This window comes from Phacochoerus africanus, chromosome 2 (assembly GCF_016906955.1).
Source record: "Phacochoerus africanus isolate WHEZ1 chromosome 2, ROS_Pafr_v1, whole genome shotgun sequence".
Taxonomy (NCBI): Eukaryota; Metazoa; Chordata; class Mammalia; order Artiodactyla; family Suidae; genus Phacochoerus; species Phacochoerus africanus.
In genome coordinates this window covers 241,343,224-241,367,322 of record NC_062545.1, presented here as the reverse complement: position 1 = coordinate 241,367,322, position 24,099 = coordinate 241,343,224, and the positions used below count along the sequence as shown (strand labels likewise).

General features: G+C 49.2%; 1 protein-coding gene across 1 annotated transcript in view; it reads right to left on the bottom strand.

Moving 5' to 3' along the window:
* TMOD1 (tropomodulin 1) overlaps window positions 1-18,431 on the bottom strand; it is a 92,092-nt gene extending 73,661 nt beyond the window's left edge. Inside the window, exon 1 of the mRNA XM_047768001.1 lies at window positions 18,306-18,431. The gene's annotated coding sequence lies outside the window, so the exon portion shown is untranslated. The remainder of the gene's footprint in view (window positions 1-18,305) is intronic.
* Window positions 18,432-24,099: the final 5,668 nt, after the last annotated feature.

Genomic DNA, 24,099 nt, shown 5'->3' with positions numbered 1-24,099 from the left:
TACTTCCAAAGAAAGCACAAGCAGCTGACAATGCTCTGGTATAGATGAAGGAAAAAAAAAAAAAAAAAAAAAACAACCCTTCCTGAAGGCTCTCAGAGAATAACCTAATTTGGATTTTCCTGAGTAGAGCCAGGAGAAGCCCTATGATCTCTATGCCAGGGCCAGGAGGACCCTAGCAAAGGGCTCGGAGGCTTCCAGAACCAATTCAGGGAGACCCTCTGAACTAGCAGCTCTTATGTGGGCTGCCAAACACATTTCTGGTGCTCAAACCAGTCTTGGGTTGTATGAACCTGCACAGGACTCTGGGCTGCCTGACTTCTCAAAACTGTTGTGCTTCCCCACATCAGATGGTGGTTGCTGAGCGGGGCAGGGGACAAGTAGGACTCCCCCTTGCCTTGGACCATGAAACTACGCCTCTGAGAAACCGCTCCTGGAGTTGGAGTCTCGCGCCACAAGTCTTAGGAAACATAGCCTTAGACTCACCTCCAGATCACATGAAGGAGCCCGTCAGATGCAACAAGAAAGGATGGGGAATGGGGCCAGCCGGGACAGTTTTGGGACCCTGGGAGTGTCCCATGCTTGTTACCTTGGCCAGCCGACTTATTTCTTCTAGAAGGTTTGCACTAAAACCCTTAAGAAAAGTCGTGGACGTACCCTGGAGAAGGGACGAGCCAGGTTTCGGGGAGAGAGGAATCCACGGCAAAGCCAGTGGGGACAAAGGGGCAGGGAGGAGCAAGAAGAGAGGAGGTGGGATGGGGCTGGGTGGCAGGCCACCTTGGAGAGGCCACCCTGAGGGAGGCCATCATTACGCTTCCTGCAGGAGGCTCCCTCTTAGCGCGGACAGGAAGCTTAATGTTCCACTTACACCCTCCCAGGTGCCAATGAACTTGAAAGTCCTATTTCAGAGGATTTAAAAGGCCCTTTCTAATGTCAAGTGTCCTGTGAATATTACAGCGTGATGAGGCATTACATTAAATAAGCTGAGAGGAACGGAGAACGCCTTAGGTAAACTATGAAGCTGTCAGCTTCAAGCCACACTCATCCACTTGGCTCTCGGGGATGGTTTCTCTAAAGCGAGATTCCCCTTGTGATTGGTGATGGGGGGACAACTGGGAGGTGGTGGGGAGACGGGGCAGGAAGGGGTGAAAGGAGCATGTTAACAGAGCCCACTGCAAGCTCGGCTTGGGCTGGGAACTCTATCTAGTCACTCATGATGGAGCATGATAATGTGAGTAAAAAGTACTTATACATGTGTGTGTGACTGGGTCACCTTGCTGTACAGTAGAAAACTGACAGAACACTGTAAACTAGCTACAATGGGAAAAAAATAAAAATCATTAAAAAAAAAAAAAGACGGCTTGGAAGAGATGGCATTTTATTTTTTTGTTTTTTTGGTTTTTTTTGTCTTTTTGCTATTTCTTTGGGCCGCTCCCTCGGCATATGGAGGTTCCCAAGCTAGGGGTCGAGTCGGAGCTGTAGCTGCCAGCCTACACCAGAGCCACAGCAACGCAGGATCTGAGCCGCGTCTGCAACCTACACCACAGCTCACGGCAACGCCGGATTGTTAACCCACTGAGCAAGGGCAGGGACCGAACCCACAACCTCATGGTTCCTAGTCGGATTCGTTAACCACTGCGCCACGACGGGAACTCCATGAGATGGCATTTTAGCTGTTAGTAAAAGGCCTCTGTTTTCTGGTAAAAGAGGTGTCACTGATGGACACAGGCCTGAGATTCAGAGAACTCTGGCCAGAGCATCAGTTGTGGCTCTAACTCCCTGGGTGACCCTCGTTAAATCCCTCCCCTCCTCCGGGCCTCAGTTTGCTCATCTGTAAAATGAGCATAAATGGACTGGGAAATTCTGCTTAGAACCTGTCCCCCTGCCCCCCCCCCCCCACCTTGGGTGGTCTTTAAACTGTGCTCAGGGCGGATCCCAGGCTCTGAGACAGCTTCTCCAGAGCCCCCACAAGGGGGTGAGTGGGAGAGGCTCAGCAAGCGGGTTCGCCCTGGACCTGCCTGATTTATTGAGGCTTCCTGGTAAAATTTCCCTTGAACAAAGGATTCAGCTGCTGAAATAGAAAGCTGCACATCACTGGCCTGAGTTTCTTCATCTATATGGTGAGAGGGTAACAGCGCTCACCCCACAGGGAGCTCTGAGGATTAAGTGGCAGCAAGCAGATAAGGTGCAAAAGCCTGGGGCGGGGTGTGGTCAGTTCAGGCTCCGCAAATATTAGTCACTATTATGACGCTGCCGTCGCACGGCTGCAGGGTCGCGCCCCCATCCCCCACTCCATGCACTGTCATCAGACGGTAATGAAAGGACCTGTGTCTTCTTGTCGTGGCCCCAGGGGACTAGAAGGACAGGAGCACCCTTGGGTTTTCATCTAATGTCCTTGGAACTTCAGGCCCGCCTTTTCTCTTCTCGCAGCCCCTGTTTCCGCACTTGAAAATGGACAGATGTGGGAGGGCTGGAAACCAAGAGGGAAGGATGGGCAGGAGGAGGTGATGCTGCTGCCAGGACTCCAGGAGGGCCTGCCCGAAGCAGCACGGTGCCGCTGTCGCTGCCTGCTTTATAAAGGGTTCCTGAGTAAGAGCTGGTGAGGAAAAGACACGGACACTTGACGCCTGTAAAACACCTTTAAAAACTGCCATCTTCCGAACCTGGTGTGTATTTCACGCTAACGGCCTATCTGGCCTTTCTGCTTCCCAAGGGCAGGAGCCTTAAGCTGCTGCTACATAGGAAAAACAATTGCCCACAAACTGTGCCAGGAAGTCAACCTTGGCAGGTTGGAGAGTAAAAATGAGTGGGCCGAGGGCTCAGGCCATCCATCTGGAAGCTTCAGCAATGACAGCTCTGAGGCACGGAAGCTCCTGGAGAACCAAATGCGCTTTGAAATCTTTCATGGCAAGGAGATGCTCTCACTTCTGCTCAGGCCCCCCCAACCACCCGGGGGAACCTTGGGCAGGAGGGCATCTTGCTTTACGCACTGCACTTCCCTGAGGTCAGGAAGCGCTGAGTCACGAGCTCGAATGAATATTTTCCAGTTATGCTATCTTGTTATCTCAACCGCAGTGAACATGTTGATGCCAGAGGAAGGGAGGTGGATTTACAAATAAAGTGGATTCTTCACAAGCCCTCTCCTATCTTTGTCTCCTCTTGGCTTTTGGAAGACACTTTTGCCAAAGGGATTTTAGGCCATGAGTCCTCATCACTGAAGCCTGCGCCTCTCTCTTCCATGGGTTCCGGGGACACGAGGGTGGCTGAGATGTCCCCTGTTCCCCCTGAGAGAGCTGTCTCCCCGCTGCCCTCCTCTAAGGGGCATCTCTGGGGGCAGCCATGCTTCATGTCATGTGATCGCCCCTCCGCTGACTGATCAGAGTGGGTGCCTGGCTCAAGGGCAGCCAACTGATTGACTGGTCAATGACCTATGCAGTGGCCTGGATTTTTTTTTTTTTTTAAGTGATTTACCTAAATGAGTTCCTTTATTGCTTGGCATTTGTATTGGTTTCTGAGACAGCTTAATGATGTACCCCAAACAGAGGGGCCTAAAGAGCAGAAATTCCTTGTCTCTCAGTTCTGGAGGCTGGAAGTCCAAAGTCTAGGTGTAGCAGGGCTGGGTCCTTCTGGGGCTCTGGGAGGGAATCTGGAAGGTGAGCTCGTGGGGTGGAGAGATGGAGAGCCCTGTGAGCCCAGAAGGGCCCGGTCCCTGCTGCCTCAGGCCTGGGTTGCTGTTGGAGTCCCATGAGACCCCCGTCCTCCCACAATCCTCAGGAGACCCCCACCCGCCCGCCTCCTCACTGCACTCAGGTACCACACGAGTTCTTGCTCCTTGTGCCAAACAAGTACGAGACCGTCTCGGTTTGCCTCCTTCCTTTCTCCCCACTCCTTCTCACTCTGCTTGATGATGGTTCTTCGTGGCCCACCTGTTCCTCTGGCCACTGTTCTCTCACATCTCACACTCCCCTGGGGGTTCTCATCTCCGCGTGGGGTCAGGTACCAGTGATACACTGATGACTCCCGCATGGTTTCTCCAGCCCAGGCTCCCTGATGGGCGTGTTTCCTGGAGTCCCTGAGCCTCAACACACTCCACCCTGAGTGCGGCCACCTCACCACCACATCCTCGCCCCGCTGCCCTCAGCCACCCAGGCCAGATGCCAGGGGGTCAGCCTGAACTCTGCCCTCCCACTCCCTCAGCTCTGCTGGGTCCCCAAGCCTGGCAATCTGTGCTCCCTCGCTCTCATTTACTCTTTTGAATGTTATAGGGTTTTGGTGGTGGATAGATGGTGGTAAAATGCACAAACATGAAACTAACCATTGCACATGTACCGTTGTACAAGCTTTAGTCTCTCACACTGCTGTACAACCATCACCACCACCCGTCTCCAGAACGTGTCCATCTTCCCCAAGTGGAACTGTCCTTTTTTAAGCCCTCACCACCCCCATGCCCTCTCCCATGCCCTCCCCCAGCCTCTGCAGCCACCATTCTACTTTCTGTCTCTATGACTCTGCTCTACTCTAGGTGACTCGTTGGGGTGGAATCACACACGCTGGTCCTTTTGTGACTAGACTTCCCTGTGTATCCACCCTTCCTCTCCCTCTTCATGGCCACTGCCCTTTTCTCTGGATCTGTGTCCTCGCGACAGCCTGCCCAACCCAGCTCCTTGCTTCAGTTTCTCTACCTTCCTGTCCACATTCAACTCAGCCTCCGAACGATCTCTGTGAAAATCAGTTCTGATGCTGCCCCCAAGCTGCAAGCCACTTTCAACAGCCCCCATTATGACAGACGGAGAGCAAACTCCCCAGCCCGGGGTTTGAGGCCATCAGAGACCTGGTGGGCCTGTGTGCCACCCCCAGCTTCTAATCCCAGCACAGGCCTTTCCCTTCCGGCTGGACCGGCCACTTGTCTGGAGCACACAGGGTCCCCTCAGGCTGGAGCGTCCTCTCCCTGCCTCCATGCCCTGTGCCTCCTCGCAGGCCCCCAGCCTCCTTACCGGAGAGTCATGGCCTCTCTGCTCCCGCAGCCTCATGTGCAGCCCTAGGAAAGCCAGTGCTTCCCTGCCCAGTGGAGGGGCCAGTGCCCACACCTCCCAGTCTCCAGGCTGAACTGGGTGAGAGCAGCATCACATCTGACCTGCGCTGCGTCTCAGCACAGCTCAGGCCAAAGGCGCTGTTACTGCAGGTCAGTCAGGGGCACAGGCCCCTGGAGCCTATCCCAGCCCAGCGACCCCAAGGGGAAGAAAGTCAGCTGTCCCTCCCCTGAGTGGGGGGTGATGGCGTGTGGAAGGGGTAGATGAGTGCGTAATGGAAGTTTGTGGGACTTAAATTCCTCAGTGTTTTGGTTTTAGAACAGAGTCATAGAATGCGATGCTATACCAAAAACCACTCCAAAGCACACAGGCTTTTGCAACTTAAAAAAAGAAAACAGCCACTTTTATCCCTGCAGTTTCATGTCCCCTGCAGGGCAAGAAGTGAGAGTACCTTGGCATGATGTCACCTGTGATGGGATCCAGATAGACTCGAGGAAGCCGAGCTCACCCAGCACCCAGGTCTGAATCCCCTGCCCCCTCGCATCCTCAGGAGCCCCTGAATGACGACCTGAACGCTCTCCGTGCCCTGATAAAGATCCTCCAGGCAAGACCGGCTACAGAATTTTCTGGGTCCAGTGTAAAAGAGGGCTGTGAAGTCCTGGGTTCAAAAATGGAGGGAAAAAGTGCCACTGAAGGTATCAAGACATAAAATTTTCCCTTCCTCTCATGGTCTCTGTCTTGAGCTGTCATGATGTCTTTAAAATGTATTATTGAGGGAGTTCTCATCATTGCTCAGAGGTTAGCGAACCTGACAAGCATCTATGAGGATGTGGGTTTGATCCCTGGCCTCACTCAGTGGGTTAAGGATCTGGCATTGCTGTGAGCTGTGGCAGAGCTGTGAGTTGTGGTGTAGGTGGCAGACGTGGCTCGGATCCTGCGTTGCTGTGCCTGTGGCATGGGTCAGAGGCTTCAGCTCCAATCGGACCCCTAGCCTGGGGTCCTAAAAAGACAAAGGAGATAAAAATAAAATAAAATAATAAAATAAAATAAATATATTATTGAGTATCATGATCTACACAGGGGCCCGAGCGTTGTGACTCAGAGCATGCACGTCAGCGCTCTGCTGTAGGCTTCTCTTACACTGACAGATGCAGGACAGACATGCCCTGCCCGGGTGGGGTGCCAGCAATTGAGCCAGGCATCTCCCCTTCCAGCAGTGTACTGTCCCACCACATGGAGATGGGCGATCCCATGGCTGTCCCAACCTCTGCACCAGAGCACTAGGTCCCTGGATCAGGGGAGGGCAAGGAGCTTGCCCCGCAAAGTTGCCAGCTGAACGCACCCGGGGCAAGAGCCCTAGTGGTAGCTGGCAGGGGAGGGGAGGTGGAGGCCGGTGGGACCCAGGGGTGAGGCAGCCAGAGGGTGAGAACCCATCCCCGGGAAGCAGAGAGGCAGCAGGAGATGTGACCTCATGTGAGCTGAGGCGCCAAGCCCCGGTGCATGTGCCCTTGTCCATGGGGCTTCACTTAAACATATAAATGCAAAGGTAAAATTAGGAATTTCAAGAAAGCCACTGAGTAGCATTCAGCCAAGCACAGTATGTTTCTGAAAGGAGGCCGCCACACAACAGTACAACCTACAACCTTTCACCAGCCCTCTTCCCAGGACACACATCCGGATGGCTCCAGGCCTAGACTCAGCCTTGGATCACCTGGGACGGTCCTTTTCTTCCCTTGTATCTTCAGGGGCTCTCCAGTCCCTGGGGTCTGGGGTCTGTAGGAAGCTGGGGCCATTGTACACTGGCAGAGGGACACTGGGGTAGGAGTCAGGGGACTTGATTACAAGTCCTGACTTTGCTTGAGGACTTGCTGCGTGGCCCCAAGCAAGTTGCTCTGTCTCTCTGGATTTCAGTGTCCATGACTAAGTGAATGTTTACTGAGTACCCACTGTGTACAGGGCATAGGGGGCTTATGTGGAAGAGACAGAAATTAACAGGAGAGACCTGGCCCCCAGGAAGCTTACAATTAAGTCGGGAGGATGAGACTCACACAGAAATCCCTGGGGCTGCTGTCCCACACATCTCCACCCACCACCCTCAAAGGGGATTGAGCTGGGCCATTAGCCCCTCTTAACAGATGATGTCTCCTCCTCGGGCAGCCTGGTGAAAGCTGAAGGCAAGGACTCAGAGTCTTGCTGGCCTGGGCTAACATCCCCGCCCTGGCTCTAAGTGGCTGGGCAGCATCAGGCCTTTGAGCTTCATGGATTCGTTTGTAAATCGAGGGCACAACCTGTACCTCCGATGGGGTGTTATGAAGAGGCCGTGAGATCAAGTACAGATCGGAGGGCTGCTTTCCTTCCCTTCCCTCAGCCCCAGGAAGCACCAGCCCAATAAGCTGATCCTTCAAGCATTCGATGGGTGGACGCACGGGGCAGCCAGGTTTAGGGGTTCTCAAGTGACTGTGCATGCAGCGCACAACAACAGAGTGAGGCATTGGCCCCCAAGGTTGTGCATTAATACAGGTACAGTGGGCGAAGCAAGGGCAATGACAGTCTTGCTTGGCATCAGGCTGGAGCTCAGCTCCGGGCCCCCGCTCTTGCACTGGGGGCTATGATGATTTTTCTTTTCTGAAAAGGCATTGGTCATACACAGTCAAGGGGGCAAGTCTTAAGAGCACAGCTCACTCTATCTTCCCACATGCGTCCACCTATATAAGCACCATACAGATGAAGACACAGCCCGTTTCCAACCCCTCAGAACAGAACGCTTTCTCATCCCTCCCCAAGTCCATCTCCCTCAAAGGTTCAGACTTTTAAGTCCTTCCAATAGATTGGCTTGAACTGTTTTTGAACATTATGTTAATGGTCACCTCCAGGGGGCATGTTCTTATGTCTGGCTCCTTCCACTCAATATGACACCTGTGAGATTCATCCTCACTGCGTGTTAAGAGTGGCGGTCCAGGAGTTCCCATTGTGGCTCCGTGGTTAACAAACTCGACTAGGATCCGTGAGGATGTGGGTTCAATCCCTGGCCTCGCTCAGTGGGTTAAGGATCTGGTGTTGCCGTGAGCTGTGGTGTAGGTCGCAGATGAGGCTTGTATGTGGCATTACTGTGGCTGTGGTGTAGGCTGGCAGCTATAGCTCTGATACACCGACCTCTAGTCTGTGAACCTCCATATGCCACAGGTGCAGCCCTAAAAAGACAAAGACAAAAGACAAAAAAAAAAAAAAAGAGTTGTGGTCCATTCTTTTTCATTGGTGTGTAGTATCGCATCACACGAACTAGACCAAAATTGATTTATTTCTTCTACTGGTAAGGAACATTTAAGTTATTTCCAGCATTTGGCAATTATAAGTAGTGCTATGAATGTCTCTGGGTAGGAATAATCACTTATTTTTTTCTGAGGATGTGGGATTTCTCGGCCACAGAGTAGTCATACACTCAGTTTCAGTAGGTACTGGCAAATGGTTTTCCAAAGCAACTGCACAATTTTACACCCCCCATCCACCCCCAGCAGGGACTGAGCCTTCCAGGTGCTCCACAACCTGGCCAACCCTCAGTATTGTCAGTATTTTCCACTTTAGCCACTGCAGCGGGGTGGGTAGTGGCATCTCATTGTGCATTTCCCTGATGACTAAGGATGCTGAGCACATTTCATATGCCTATTGGCCATGTGGGTGAGCTCTCCTGTGACCTGGGCCTCCCCCCTGAGAGGTGCTGACTGAGTCCAGAAGAGGGGGCAGGGTGTCATACAGAACAGTGGAAGGGCCAGGGGAAAATGGTCTCACTGTCTACCTCTAAGGGGCCGAACCTGGGCAAGAAGGAACAAAGTGGTTTGTGGATCCCAACACTCAGAAGACATAGGTTTACTGAGGTTCTGGGGACATGGATTTCTGATCAACACAAAGAACTGTCTAAAAATAAAAAACGCCCGAGGCGGCTCTGGGCTGATTCAGGAGGTGGTGAGCACTTGTTATGCCAGGCATGTGAGCAGAGATTCTAGGGCCCTAGACGAGGTCTTCCAGGGAGGGCCAGTGTCTCAACTGGCGGTGGCTGTTGGGAGCTGACAAGGTGAGATTTAAGGCCCTTCAAGACCCGATTCTACAAGGAAAGACATGTTGGGAGCCACTAAGTAGAGAGGATGAGGGCTCAGAGACCAGCTCTCTTTAAAAGAGGTGTTTTCTGGCCTGACTGCATTATTCGCCCTGGCTGAGCTCATTCTCTTAGTCAGAAGGGAAAGTACCTCCTAAAAAAGCAAAGAAACAAAACATAGTGTTTGACTCCGTCATTCTCTGCATTGGCTCTGAGCCCCGTCCCAGTTCACGCAGGGCCTCAAAGGTCCACACGTCAGTGCAAGTTGTCAAACGTTTTAAATTAGAAAGCACGTGTGTGTGCATGGATCCGTGTTTTTATTTTACACTCCTTGAGGTCATCACAGTGTCTGAGTCACTGTACGAATCATTGTGAGCAGCCGGGTTCCAGGAAAAGATGCTGAATCCATCGCTCTGTCCCAGCTGGTCTGCCCACCTGTCCTGCAAACCCTACCATCCTCCACTCTGCAGCTCCCTCTCACCTCCCTGCACCTGCTCTGTCTCGGGCCACCATGAGCTCTTGCCAGCCTCTGCCGCATCCATGGCCTCTTCCTCCATACAAAGGATGCTAGAGCTAAATAGCTAATGCAAATGGGAGGGGCTGTTGCCATTAGAAGTATCATGTTATTGCACACACAGCCTCAAGACTAAAGCAAATAGAGAGCAAGCATCCTTGTCTCCCGTGATCCACCATTAAGCCCTGCCCCTCCCAGGGGCTGAAGCCAGGTTGGGTGAACAAGTGAATGAATGAAAGCCTGGCATTACTACTGGCTCTAATAGCCATAAGACAAAAGCCTTGGTGGAATTAAAGGTGGCTTGTGGCAAAGCCTGCAAGCTCACCCTTTCCATTTCACAAACATGAACTTTGTCACCTTACTTCACAGCAAGAGGTAACATCGGCACAGGTTCATGGAGTATGTTTTGTATTTTCTGAAAAACTCATATGAAAATTAGCACGGGCAATGCCAAAAGACAAAAGGCAAAATGGGGGGGGGATATGTGCCACACATTAAAGGTCTATTATTTTAATGGACATAGTTCCTACAATAAAAAAAGGAGTCCAGCAAAAATGAGGGAGAAGGAAAAGAACAGGCAATTCACATAAAAAGAAATACAAATGGCTAATAAGCCTATGACAGGGAATGAAATTCACCCATAGTTAGATGAAAGTCAGTGGACAAATGGGACATCAGCTCTCCTCCAACAGATTAACAAAGATGAAAAAGTCTGAGAGCACTGGATCCCTAACCCACTGAGCGAGGCCAGGGATTGAAACCCATGTCCTTACAGAGACAACATCGGATCCTTAACCCACTGAGCCACAATGGGAACTCCAAGTTAAGCCATTTCTATCCAAATTCACACACCCTTTGACTCCGCAATTCCACTTCTAGTTTATCTTACCAGTTCACGCACTGAATTATACAAAGATATGAGTTATCTGGTTATTATTTACATTAGCAAAAAAAACCTGAAACTCACATAAAAGTTCATCATTACGGTGCTGGGTAAATGAATTATAATGTTGGCATACAACAGAATACTAGAAACACCATCCTCGAAGCTAGGGTTGCCCTTTTATTTATTTATTTATTTGTCTTTTTGCCTTTTCTAGGGCCTCTCCCTTGACATATGGAGGTTCCCAGGCTAGGGGTCAAATTGGAGCTGTAGCCGCCGGCCTATGCCAGAGCCACAGCAACGCAGGATCCGAGCCACGTCTGCCACCTACACCACAGCTCACGGCAATGCCGGATCCTTAACCCACTGAGCAAGGGCAGGGATTGAACCCGCAACCTCATGGTTCCTAGTCGGATTCGTTAACCACTGAGCCATGACGGGAACTCCAGGGTTGCCCTTTTAATAGCAAGCATTACTCTAGACAGACCACAGAGTAGGCAGAGCGCTAAATGCTTTACCTGGATTATTTCACACTGTCCTAATACTATGTGAAGTAGGTACTTTTTAATTCCCACTTTGGCAGAACAAATTGAAATGCAGTCATCTGTCTCAGTTTCCTAGGGCTCCCATAAGAAATGACCACAAACTGGATGGCTGAAAACAGCAGAAATGTCTCCTGCTGCACTGAGAAGGCGAGAAATTAGAAACCAAGGCGTCAGCAAGGCAGGTTCCCTTCAGAGGCTCTGAGGATGATTTTCTCCCAGCTTCTGGCGACTGCCACAGTCCTTGCTGTCCCCACTCCAATCGCTGCCTCCGTCAGCACGTAGCCTTCTTCCCTGTGTGTGTCCACTCCACTTCTCAGGTGGACACTGGCTGGCTGTTGGACGCAGGGCCCACCCTAACCCACCACGACCGCATCTTAACTAATGACATCAGCAAAGACCTTCTTTCCAAAGAACGTCACACGCCGAGGTTCCGGGTGGACACGATTTTTCAGGGGACACTATTGAACCCACGACAGTGACCAAGGTAACAAAGCCAGTGGGTGGTAGAGCCGGGATTTGAAGCCGGGCGGGTGATCTGTCCTCATTACCTGCTCCATGCCACCTTCCCATACCAGCTCGCACTTCTGAAATGCTGACAATATCCCAGGCGCTGGCTTAGGCATTTTACATTTAACTAGTTTAGTCCCCCCAACACCCCACTTCATGCATGTGTAAACTGAGATCCTCACGATAACTCCAATTATAGATGGGGAAACGGAGGTGCAGGGACTTCAAAGTTACTGGAGTTTACACCGCCAGTAACTGAGAAACCTTAGATTTGAACCCAGGGAGGTATGTTCTTAACCACCTGCAAAACTGTCTCCTAACACTCGGGGATATAGGGCTGAGAAAACATTTGCCTCCCCTGAAAAGACCAGTGGGTTTTGTTTTGTTTTTTTGGCTTTTTTTTTTTTTTTTTTTTTGGTCCTTTTAGGGCCACACCAGTGGCATATGGAGGTTCCCAGGCTAGGGGCTGAATCGGAGCTACAGATACCAGCCTACTCCAGAGCCACAGCAACGCCAGATCCAAGCTGCATCTGTGACCTACACCATAGCTCACGCCAACGCCGGATCCTTAATCCAGTGAGCGAGGCCAGGGATCGAACCCACAACCTCATGGTTCCTAGTCGGATTCGTTTCTGCTGCACCATGACGGGAACTCCAAGACTGTTTTTTTTAACTCCGACATGACATGCCCCCCAATTCATTTCTTTCCCCCTTTCCCCCTTGGCTGTTGGGATTCATCTCAGAGCTGACTTGAGGGTCCAAATACAGTTGTCATCTTCAGCTAGGACACTGGCCTATTTTTCCTCTTTATTCTCTGCTGGGCATCCTTAACCTGGGCTTTTGAAAGGTCTTCAGAGCGACCCGTGCACCCACCGAAATGATATGCAAACTGTGGTGTGCATGGATATAGTCATCTTTCTGGAGCAAGCGTCCCTGGCTCCTGTCAGATTCTCAAAGGCTTTCATGAGCCTGATTTTCAAGTTTTCTGCCCGTTCTCCCTTCTTTTCCTTCCTTCCTTTTTCCTGTTCTTCCCAGTTATGTTGCCCGTGCTGGTCTATTTTAAGCATTGTCATACGCTCTTAATGGTGTAAGTGGAATGCAGTATAAAAACCATAAACAAATGTTCCCAGCGTTGCCACTGAGTCTGGCTTTTTAAACCTTCCTGGGCTTGCATGGAGGAAGCCCGCCTTTCAGGCGCCCATCTTTCTCGTCTTTTGAGCGGTTCTGAGGCAGGCGTCCAGTTCCCACCCTAGCACGGGCCCAGGGCTCATCCTGTGCTCATAGATACCAAACTTGTAAGCAGTGGGCACTGAAGAGGGCTGGACACAGAAGCCTGGTGCTCTGGTGTTGGGTAGGGGGCAGTTCTAGGCTGGCTGGGAACTGAGCGATTTGGCTTTACAGCCTTTGTCTTGGCCTCAGTCTCTCCAGAAAGCAAAGGTGAAGGCAGGAAGGGGGAAGAAGGTAGAAGTAACCCACGTCCGTGAGCCTGACCCTTCCAGCCGCCTGTCATTCATGGGGCTTCATCTTTGCCCCTGTGCTCCAGCCACATGTCCCCAAGCCCCTCCCCCTATCATGTGCCCTCAGGCTAGTCCCATCCTCTGCGCATCCTGGGCCTTCCCAGGTGTCCCGCCATGCACCACATGCAACACACACACACACACACACACACACACACACACACCCATGCCACGTGCTCCACCTCATTCTTCTAGCCCTGCCAGGGCCCCATCAAGCGCCGTATGTCACCGCACATGCTCCATAAAGACAAAAACAAAAACAACCAACAGTGGGTTAAGGATCCAGTGTTGCTGTGAGCTGTGGTGTAGGTCACAGACACGGCTCGGATCTGGTGTGGCTGTGGCTGTGGTATAGGCCGGCAGCTATAGCTCAGAATCCACCCCTAGCCTGGGAACTTCCATAGGTCTTGAGTGTGGCCCTAAAAAGCAAAAAAAAAAAAAAAAAAAAGGATCTATCAGTCTAGAGATTAGGATGTGAGCAGATGATTACATTTAGAGCACACGCTGGCTGGTTCTCTGAGGGCCATGCAGGGGGCTGTGGGGGCACAGGTGAGGCAATGAGGAGGTTTGTGTGAAAGGAGGATTACGAGTTGGCATTCCAGGCAAAAGGAACAGCAGGTGGAAAGGCAGCGAGGCATGGAGGCAGGTCTGCTGCACGGTGACCAGAAGGTAAGGAGAACTGGGGGAGGACCAAGAAATGGTTTTGGAGAAGCAGCTTGAGGCCAGAAGTAGTTTAGATCGTCCTGGTGTTTGATGCCAAGAAATCTGGTAGGAAGTGGGAAGTCCCTGAATGGAGAGGAGTAACACTCTCCGAGTCACATGTCACAATGATCTTTTAATAGCAGCATGAGAAAAAAAGACTCAGGGCAGAAGAACTCGTAAGAGGCTCTGACAATAGCCCAGGGGAGAGATGGCAAAATACTCAATGGGGGTAGTAATTGTGGGGAAAGAAAGGAATAGAAGAAATTTACTGATGGTAGAATTGACAGAACTTTTGACAAAATTAAGGAGATGGTGAGAGGTTAGGGAGGTTTCCGACTCAGAGCCTGGCTGGGTGGGGTTACTGTTAACCAAGATGGGGGGGGTGGGCACTGGAGGAAGACCGACTGGAAAGCCAGAGAGGGGCCTGTTGGTTGTGAGGTGCCTTTGGGACACCCTCCTGGCTTTGTTCAATAGGCTGGAGTCACAGATGCCTAGAGCTGAGGAGAGGGGTCCAGGCTGGACACATGAATGGGAGCTGCAGGTGTATAGGGGACAGTGGGAGCCATGGGATTAGATGAGACTGTAGGAGGGTGTGGGGTGAAGAGGAATAGGGTGAGAGTGGCACTAATATTTAAGGGATGAGCAGAAGAGATGAGTCCATGAAGGAGGCTGAGGGAGGCCAAGAGACACTTCCGCCTGATCAGCCACCAGAATCTTCTCCCAGGAACAGCCCTGGGGCCCCTTCCCTAGAAGCCCCAGAGTAAGGGGTGGCTGGGGCCAGTGACCCAAGAAGAAGAAGAACTGAGGCAGAGACAGCCCTTTCACAAAGCCATTTTTCTCCAAGAGAAAAGCAAGAGGAGGAGCAGGAGTTCCCATTACGGCTCAGTGGAAAACAATCTGACTAGTATCCATGAAGACACAGGTTCGATCCCTGGCCTTGCTCAGTGGATTGGGGATCCTGCATTGCCTTGAGCTGTAGTGTAGGTCACAGATGCAGCTTGGATCTGGCTGTGGTGTAGGCCAGCAGCTACAGCTCCGATTCGACCCCTAGGCTGGGAACCTCTATATGCTGCAGATTTGGCCCTAAAAAGAAAAAAAAAGTAAAGAAAAGGAGAAGCAAAAGAAAGGTTTGAGTTAGTTTAGGTTTTCAGGTCAGATAAGATCTGGACCCAGCACCTCCTAACATTGAAGAAAACCTCCCAGCCTGTCCTATGTGGACTCCAGTGAGCTCATTCTCACGTTATCCTTAAGAGCAAAGAGTCTGCTCTTATCACGTTTAACCAAAGGGTGATTTTACAAAACAAAACAAGAGACAGGAAATGGTCCCCAAATGATGCCATCTGATTCATGTTTTTCCATACAAACAAGCCTGCGGCTTCAACTGATAATGGCACCTCGCAGCCAAATCATTGATCTATTTGGTTTTCTGGCTTCGAGAGAAAAGTGAACTGGCCTCTTGAGAAATGTTGGCAGTCTGGCTGGTCCATTAGTAAGACCGAAAAATCAAAACAATGACTGGAAAAGGCCATTACCACTGGGCTGAGCAGGAGTCATTGATAGATGACGTCATTTCAGAAATAAGCATGCCAAGGTCACGAGGCCCCCGGGCAGAGTCAAACTGCCCTCCATGGCCCACCACCGCCCTCCTTCACAGACACTGAGGTCTCCAAGGGGATGTGGGTGTCTGAGCCAGGACTGGCCTCATTTCACCCTTCGTTCGCTCAGCATGAATCTAGAGGGATGTGATCTTAGAGCCTAATTCCAGAGCCTGTGACACTCAGCAGGTCATTAAGGAAGGCTCTCAGACCTCCTGTGTGCACACCCCTCTGATGCTCTTTCATCCTCTCCCCCTCTCCAGGGTCCGTCTTTGCCTATCCCCCCACCCCTCAGCCCAGAAACACCTGCCCCCGCTTTGGGCTGTCTCTAGCATCTCTTATCGTCTCTTTCCCTTCCTTTCTCATCCACGGTTTCAGAAGAGTTGTGGGCTCTGTCTCCACGTCTTCAGCTCCCATTAGCTTCTGCCGCCTCCTCTCACTAGCACCAATAATCTCATTGCAGGTACCAAGCACCGGACCCAGGGCTTTCCCTGCATCATCCCCCTTCATCCCCACAGCAACCCATTGTGCAGAGGAGGAAACTGGGGTGCAGACAGACAGGCTGGGTCACTGGCTTCAGTAAAACAGTGGTAGATCCCATTTTTGAATCCTCTGTAATGTCCTGGCCAAAATCACCCATGCCACCTGCTAATCATGGTGGCCCTTGCCCAGTCCTCCTCCCCTCTGTCTCTCTGCAGCAATTGGCACTGCCAATCTTTCACCTCCCTTGACTCTTGGGAGCCAGTTTCTCCTGCTCTTTCCTTCTTCTTCTTCATAGGGTGGTTCCCTGGATTTTATCCCTGGCACTTACTCTTCTCATGACAGAAAATCTCCCAAGGGAAGCTCTGAGTCTTCTTGATTCGAGGTCCACTGGAGATCATCTTGCCCACCCCCTCATTGCTCAAGGTCACTCTACATGGGTGGCAAAGCTGGGGCTGGGGCCAGGCGTCTTAACCTCCAGGTCATTCCACCTCCTGTTACTCAGAGGGGCCACTACCTACTGCTAGTTTTTGTGGGCTTTTTGCTGAGCAGCGGGAAGCAGCCCAGCCCTGGAGGAGGGAGAACGTGTGAGACCCTGATAAGGTGGGGCGGAGGCTATTTTTAGAGGACACTGGCTTTCCACTTAGGCTGGGAGGAACTCAAGGGCTAAGATCTTCTGAAATGTGGGTGTGCAAGACTGGCTCATTAAAGAGAATTAACACATGGAAGTGACAACCCTCCTTGCATTTACTCTCTGCCTGTTTGTTGTGTGGCTCCAGTGGATGAGAACCTTACAATTTGTCTCCATTTCCTCTTAATACTGTAAGGCTTTAAGATGGCTTTAGAAAAAATATATGATAGCAAGCAACGTAGAAACAAACACGAAACTTCAGGATGAGGGTGCTATTGTCTGAGCAAGGGAAAGTTCTGGACAGCAGCAGACCAAAGAATAGGGGCTTTGGAGGGGGTACTCAGGGATCCCCAAGAGCTGCCTGAGCAGCAGTAAGTGTCTGGAAAGAGAGGAGAAAGGCTGGTGGAGATTCTGCCTGCCACATCTAGTAGTGTGTGACCTTGAGCAGGGGGCTCTGCGGTCCTTCATGGAGAACAAAATTGCTGTGACTGTTGGGTGAAAGGCAGGGATTCCGTGTCTCCCCCCGCCCCGTGCCCCACTGAGGGCCCAGAACTTGGGTTAGGTCTGCTTTGGTAATCGGACAGGGAAAAGCTTAGGCCAAATCATCTCCAAGAGTCTGAGAGGGTGAAGGTCGAGGCCAGGAGAGATGGGTGTTGGAGGTGGGGGCACCTGTATGCTGGCAGTGTTCAGAGGCAGCATCACAGGTGCCCTATAGATGGGGAAACTGAGGCCAGGGAGCGAGTGGACTGGAGACTCTAGTCCTGCCCAGTTCATTGGATTTAAAGCTGTTTGATTCACAAATTTCTTTGCCAAGGTAATGGGTGCCACCCAACAGAGATACCCCTAATTGCTCTGGGGCTGAGCTTCCTGGGGGCGCACGGCCCAGGCTATTTGGAGGGTCCTGCCAGGTATTAGTATAAAACCTGAGTCAGAGGGACTGGCAAAGTCTCTGGTCTCCACAACCCCTCTGGCTGTGCTGGCAGCATCCCAGGCCCGGAGTGAGTGAACAGGTTGAGAGGGCGCTGGCGGTCAAGAGCGCGCCCTGCCGCCCTCACCGCCGGACGGGGCCGGGAGCTCCACCGCGGGAACCAAACCTCGCCCCTATAAATGGGGAAACGGACGCCCAGAGGAGGGAGGAGGCTTGTCAAGTCCACCCCGTGAGTTGGAGGCAGGGGACTCTTGCCTCCAAACTCTTCCCGGCTCCACCTCAGAGCGAAAGGCGTGTTACCATGGCGCTTTAAACCTTGTGATCTCCCGCAGTTTGGGAAACTTTTTCCTGCCCGCAAATTGGCGCAGCCCGAACTGAGGTATCGGGTCCACCTGAGCGCGCACGCCCCACTCCCACCTCCGAAGCCTCCGCAGCTGGTGGGGAGGCCGCGCCTAGTTGCCAGACTCGTCGGCACCTGTACCCAGCAGAGCGCCTGGGGCGCTAAGCACGCCGCGCCGGGGTCGAGCGCGCAGCGGGGGAGTTCGCTCGGCCAGGACCCCGGCCCTCGGCGCCGCTGCTCCAGGGCCCCCAGGTCCTTTTCCCGTTTCCAGACGCGAAGCCAGGGACCAAAGAGAAGAGTGCCCTAGCTAGGGCCACGCGCTGAGAGGCACGGACGCAAACGCCTGGCTCCGGACCCCGAGACCCGGGCTCCCCAGCTCCGGAGGCAACACGAAGCGGCGGCTATTTATAGAGGGAGCCACGCTCAGTCCCTCTTGGCGGCGGCGGCGACAGCTGAATATTTTGCCCAGATATGGCTGGGGGCCCGGCGCGGGGGCAGGGAGCCCCGCGAGTGCGAGGGGGACCCCTGGCCGGGTGGAAGGCTTACCCGGCTGTAGAGCCGCGGGGGCTGCCGCGGGCGCAGGCGGCGACGGGGCGAGCTCAGGCGGCCGGCGGACGGGCGCGGGCGGCTGGCGGGCGAGCGGAGCGCGGGGCTGGCTGGACAAGCTCCCGGGCGGCCGCGGGCGGACGGGCGCTGTGGGCTCCGGGGGTGGGAGCCAGGGGCGGGCCCGGCTTCGCACTGTCAACGCGCCCCGCCCCGCCCACCGCCCTCTCCCTCTTTACCTCTCCCTCCACTCGGGGGCGCCGCGGTGCAGCGACAAGTCCCGGCCAGGGGAGCGACACCCGCTGGGGGCAGCGCGGGGCAAGGGCTTGGCTTGACGTGGCTGTATGGCCAAGCGGGTGCACGTTGTCTCTGGTCTGCGTCTCAACTTCCCCATTTGTACCAGCCGAGAGTTATCTGGAAAAAGGTGGGGTGATTTTCATTTCTGCGGGGTCTCAGCTATAAGAATCGGTAGGTTCTTGGATAGAGCAAAGCCAGCCAAGTGGCTGCTGCACCTTTACCTCTTTTGGTTGAAGCAACGACCAGTCCCATCTTATTAGCAGCCCAGCTAGGTCTGGTTTGAGCATAAGTTTAGTCACGATCACTTTGTGAACGCGTAGTTCCAAGAGAGTCAAATGCATTCTATACTGGAAAAATGGAACATCCAAAATGATGACTCACCCCCCTCCACAAAACCCAACTTTCGTTTCTCCCAGTTTTATTGAGATATAATTGACATACAGCACTGTATGTTTAAGGTGTGCAGCATAATGATTTGACTTCTGTCCATCTTGAAATGATTATCACAAGTTTGGTGAACATCTATCATCTTAGACACAAAAAAAGATTTTTTTCTTGAGAACTCATAATTTTTTCTCGTAAAAACTTTCATTTATAACCCACAGCAGGGTTGATTATATTTATCATGTTGTGCATTTTATCCCTGGTACTTATCACTGGAAGTCTGTACCTTTTGATGCCTTCATCCAACCACCCCACAAACAAAAATCTGATCTCTTTCTGAGTGTTTTTTTTTTAAGTATAATTGACTTACAACAGTTGAGTTCCTTTTGCACAACAATGATTTGATATTTCTATACATTCCAAACTGATCACCATGATAAGTCTAGTTACAGTGTGTCACCATACAAGGATATTACATAGTTATTGACTGTATTCCCCACCCTTCATGCCCTTGCCTCATTCATTCTGCTACTTGAAGTTTGTGCCTCTTAATCTCCCTCACTTATTTCTTTTCTCCTTCCACACTCCCCCCGACCCCACCTCTGGCAATCACCTATTTGTTTTCTTTAACTCTGTTCCTATTTTATATTAGTTCATTTGTTTTAATTTTTTAGGTTGCTCTTGTGATATTATACATTTGACTTTAACTTATTTCACGTAGCATAATACTCTCTAGGTCCATCCGTGTTGCCATAAATGGCAAGGTTTCATTCTTTTTTTATGGCTAATATTCCATTACATATTATTTATATATGTATAACAAATAATATAGATACCTATTATGCATAAGAATATTCATATATATATTTATACACACACCACATCTTCTTTATCCATTCATCATTGATGGGCATTCAGGTTGCTTCTATATCTTGGCTATTGTAAATAATGCTGCAATGAACGTAAGGGTACATACATCTTTTCCAATTAGTGTTTTTGTTTTCTTTGGATAAATACCCAGGAGTGGAATCGCTGGATCATATGGTAGTTCTTTTTTTATTTTTCTTGAGAAATCTGCATACTATTTTCCAAGGTAACTACACTAATTTATATTCCCACTAACAGTGCAGGAGTTCCTTTTTCTCCACATCCTCACCAGTACTTACTGCCTTTTTGATAACAGCCATCTGACAGATACTGAGGTGATAGTTCACTGTGGTTTTGATTTGCATTTCCTTGATGATTAGTGAGGTTGAGCATCTTTACACGGGCCTCTCGCTTATGTACATATACGTCTTCCTTGGGAAAATGTCTATTCAGATCTTTTGCCCTTTATTTATTTATTTATTTTTTTGGCCTCCTTGGGGCATATGGAGTTTCTGGGCCAATGGTCAAATCTGAGCCCTGAGCCATAGCCTGCATGGTAAAGCAGGATCCTTAACTCACTGTGCCGTACTGGGGATCAAAACCAATCCCAGTGCTCCAGAGACCCAGCCGAACCTGTTGCACAACAGTGGGAACTTCAATGGGTTTTTTTAAAAATGGTGAGTTGTATGAATTCTTTATATACTTTGGATATTAACCCCTTACTGGATATATCATTTGCAAATATCTTCAGTAGGTAGGGTTTAATTTTGTTGATAAATTTCCTTCACTGTGCAAGTGTTGATGTAGTCCCATTTGTTTTGCTGTTTCCAAAAACACCACCTTTTAAAAAGGCTGATATGTTTTCCAGAACAAACCATTTAAACCCAAACAGAAACTTCAGGTGTTTTAATTTTTAAAAGGGCTCATAAGAAAAGGGAACCCTCCTGCACTGTTGGTGGGAATGTAAACTGGTACAGCCACTATAGAGAACAGTTTGGAGATACCTTAGAAATCTATACATAGAACTTCCATATGACCCTACAATCCCACTCTTGGGCATATATCCGGACAAAACTCTACTTAAAAGAGACACATGCACCTGCATGTTCATTGCAGCACTATTCATAATAGCCAGGACATGGAAACAACCCAAATGTCCATCAACAGATGATTGGATTCAGAAGATGTGGTATATACATACACAATGGAATATTACTCAGCCATAAAAAAGAATGACATAATGCCATTTGCAGCAACATGGATAGAACTAGAGAATCTCATACTGAGTGCAAGAAATGAGCCAGAAAGACAAAGACAAATACCATATGATATCACTTATAACTGGAATCTAATATCCAGCACAAATGAACATCTCCACAGAAAAGAAAATCATGGACTTGGAGAAAAGACTTGTGGCTGCCTGATGGGAGAGGGAGGGAGTGGGAGGGATCGGGAGCTTGGGGTTATCAGATACAATTTAGAATAGATTTACAAGGAGATCCTGCTGAGTAGCATTGAGAACTATGTCTAGATACTCATGTTGCAACAGAACAAAGGGTGGGGGAAAAATGTAAATGTAATGTATACATGTAAGGATAACTTGATCCCCTTGCTGTACAGTGGGAAAATAAAAAATAAATAAATAAATTTAAAAAAAGGGGGGCTCATAAAAAGGAATTTGTTGAGTTCCCATTGTGGCTCATTGGGTTAAGGACCTGACATTGTCTCTTTGAGGATACAGGTTAGATCCCTGGCCTCGCTCAGTGTGTTAAAGATCCGGCATTGCTGCAAGTTGTGGTGCAGGTCGCAGATATGGCTCAGATCCGATATTGCGGTGGCTGTGACATAGGCTGGCAACGGCAGGTCTGTTTCGACCTCTAGCCTGGGAACCCCCTAAAAAAAAAAAGACAAAAAAACCTTGTTTCCATGAAAATGTATTCCTACAATACAAAGTCCTCGTGTTCTAAGAGAATATTCTTCTCAAGGGGCACGGGCCATATATTTTAAAATAATCCAATGGTTTAATATTTCAGATTTATAATTTTAAACCCTTTTGTTGTGGACTCAAACATTTATGAAAAGAGTGTATGACATAAGTGAGCAGGTTTCATAATTTTTATTTTGAGATAAGGAAACAACACTGCCAGCAGCCAACTTGTGCCTTTCTGGGTCACAACTCCCCCCTAAAAGTGACCACTTTCGTGACTCTTAGGGTAATCACTTCCTTGCTTGCCTCTTTCCTCCATAGTTTATCTTCATTTGCTCAGCTCTGTGCTGGGAGGTTAACTTGTGTTGATTCTGGTGACTGTAATTTGTTTACTCTCCTTGCTGTGGAAGTTTCCATTGCATAAATATACCACAGTTTTAAAAACATCCATTTTACTACTAATTGACGTTTAGGTTATCTCTGGGTTTTAGTTATTACACACAGCGCTGTGAACATTCTTTATCAGTGTACCCTCTTGCATGAGCCTTCACCAAACTTGGAATTAACAAAAATGGAAACATTTTTTACCATTCTGGTACATGAGTAGTGGTATTTCATTGAGGTTTGAATCTGCATTTCCATGTCCTGTTGGGTTAAGCATCTTTTCACATTGATTGGCCAGTTATATTTCCTCTTCTGTGAAGTGTTTGTGCAAATGTATTGCCCAGTTTGCTTCTAGATAATTTTATTGAATATGTATAATCTATTTACCAGTATATGTATATATACATATAAAATACTCTCTAGATCCAGCCTATACATATATATCTTTTTTATATATGCGTGTGTAGAGCTTTATTTCTCTCTCTCTCTCTTCAACCTGGGCTTTGCTTTTTCACCTTCTTAATATTACATAATATTGTCTTTCATGAATAGATATTCTTCATCTTAATGCAGTCTGGTACAGCTGACCCTTCAACAACACAGGTTTGAAATGTGCAGGTCCACTTATAGATGGATATTTTTCAATAGCAAATACTGCACTGTCCCCAGATGGTTGAGTCCAAAGATGCAGAACCAAGGACATGGACAAGCTGCATCTACAAGAGCTGCCTGTGAAGTTACAGGGGGGGTTTTCACGGGAGGGAGGGTTGGTGCCCCTAACAACCCACCATCACCATGTTTAAGGGTCAATTGCATGTCAGTCTTTTCCTTTATTATTAGCATGTTGTGCGTTCAGTTTAAGACATCTTTCCTGCTCCTGGATTATAACAATATTGTCCTGTGTTACCTTCCTACAGTGGCCTTTCAGATTCAGGCTTTCAGTCCACCTGCAGTTGATGTCTGAATATCATATGAGGGAGGGGGCAAGTCTCATTTGTTTGTCTGTCAAACTGTCCCAGCACCAGATTAATTTTTCAGTTACATCAACAACACGATCAACTGCTTTATTTTGAAAATAGAAGCAACTCTAAAGTTATTGAAATAGAAACCACCTCTTCCTTATCTGTAGAGTTTGAAGATCTTTGCTGGTTTTGTTGTTGTTGTTGTTGTTGTTAGGGAAATAAACCATTATAAAAACCATTTACACTACTTTATTTCACTTAAACATTTGTGGGTCATGAAAGTCTTATTTCATCATAAGCAATTATTTAAATCATTAGCATAAATAATCCTGACTTTTGAATCCCTTTAATTATAAATTATATACAAATTTTAGGAGTTCTCTTGTGGCACAGTGGGCTAAGAATCTGGAATGATCATTGCAGAGGCTTGGGTTGCCGCTGTGCAAGGGTTCAATCCCTAACCCAGGGATTTCCACATGCTGTGGGTGGGGATAAATGAATAAATGAATGAATGAATAAATAAATAAATAAATAAATATAAGTGATTCATATTTTTTAAAAATATAAATAAAAAATACAAATTTTAAAAAGCTGAAAAGACAATTTCAACACATTTTTATAGAAAAACTCCAAACATTTGGTCTTTCTGTTGTTACTTTTCCTAGATACTCTCAAATAATAAGCAAATGATTTTAAGAATTTTTATTTCTGGCCTGGTCTTCTCTAGTGAAGTCCATCCACATTTCTAATAATTTATGCATGTCTTCACACAGAGGTTGATTAGTTTAAACTCAGTATATGTTCAAAGTCACAATTTTAAGCTTCCCAGTCAAACTGAGTAAAGGGTCACCACACTAGCCTCTCAGACCTTAAGACTTGGCTTCAAACAATGAAAAATAAGAAAGGGAATATAAAAGAACAATACAATTTAAAAATTGTACCCCGCCCCAAAGTAAAGTACCTAAGAATAAACCTA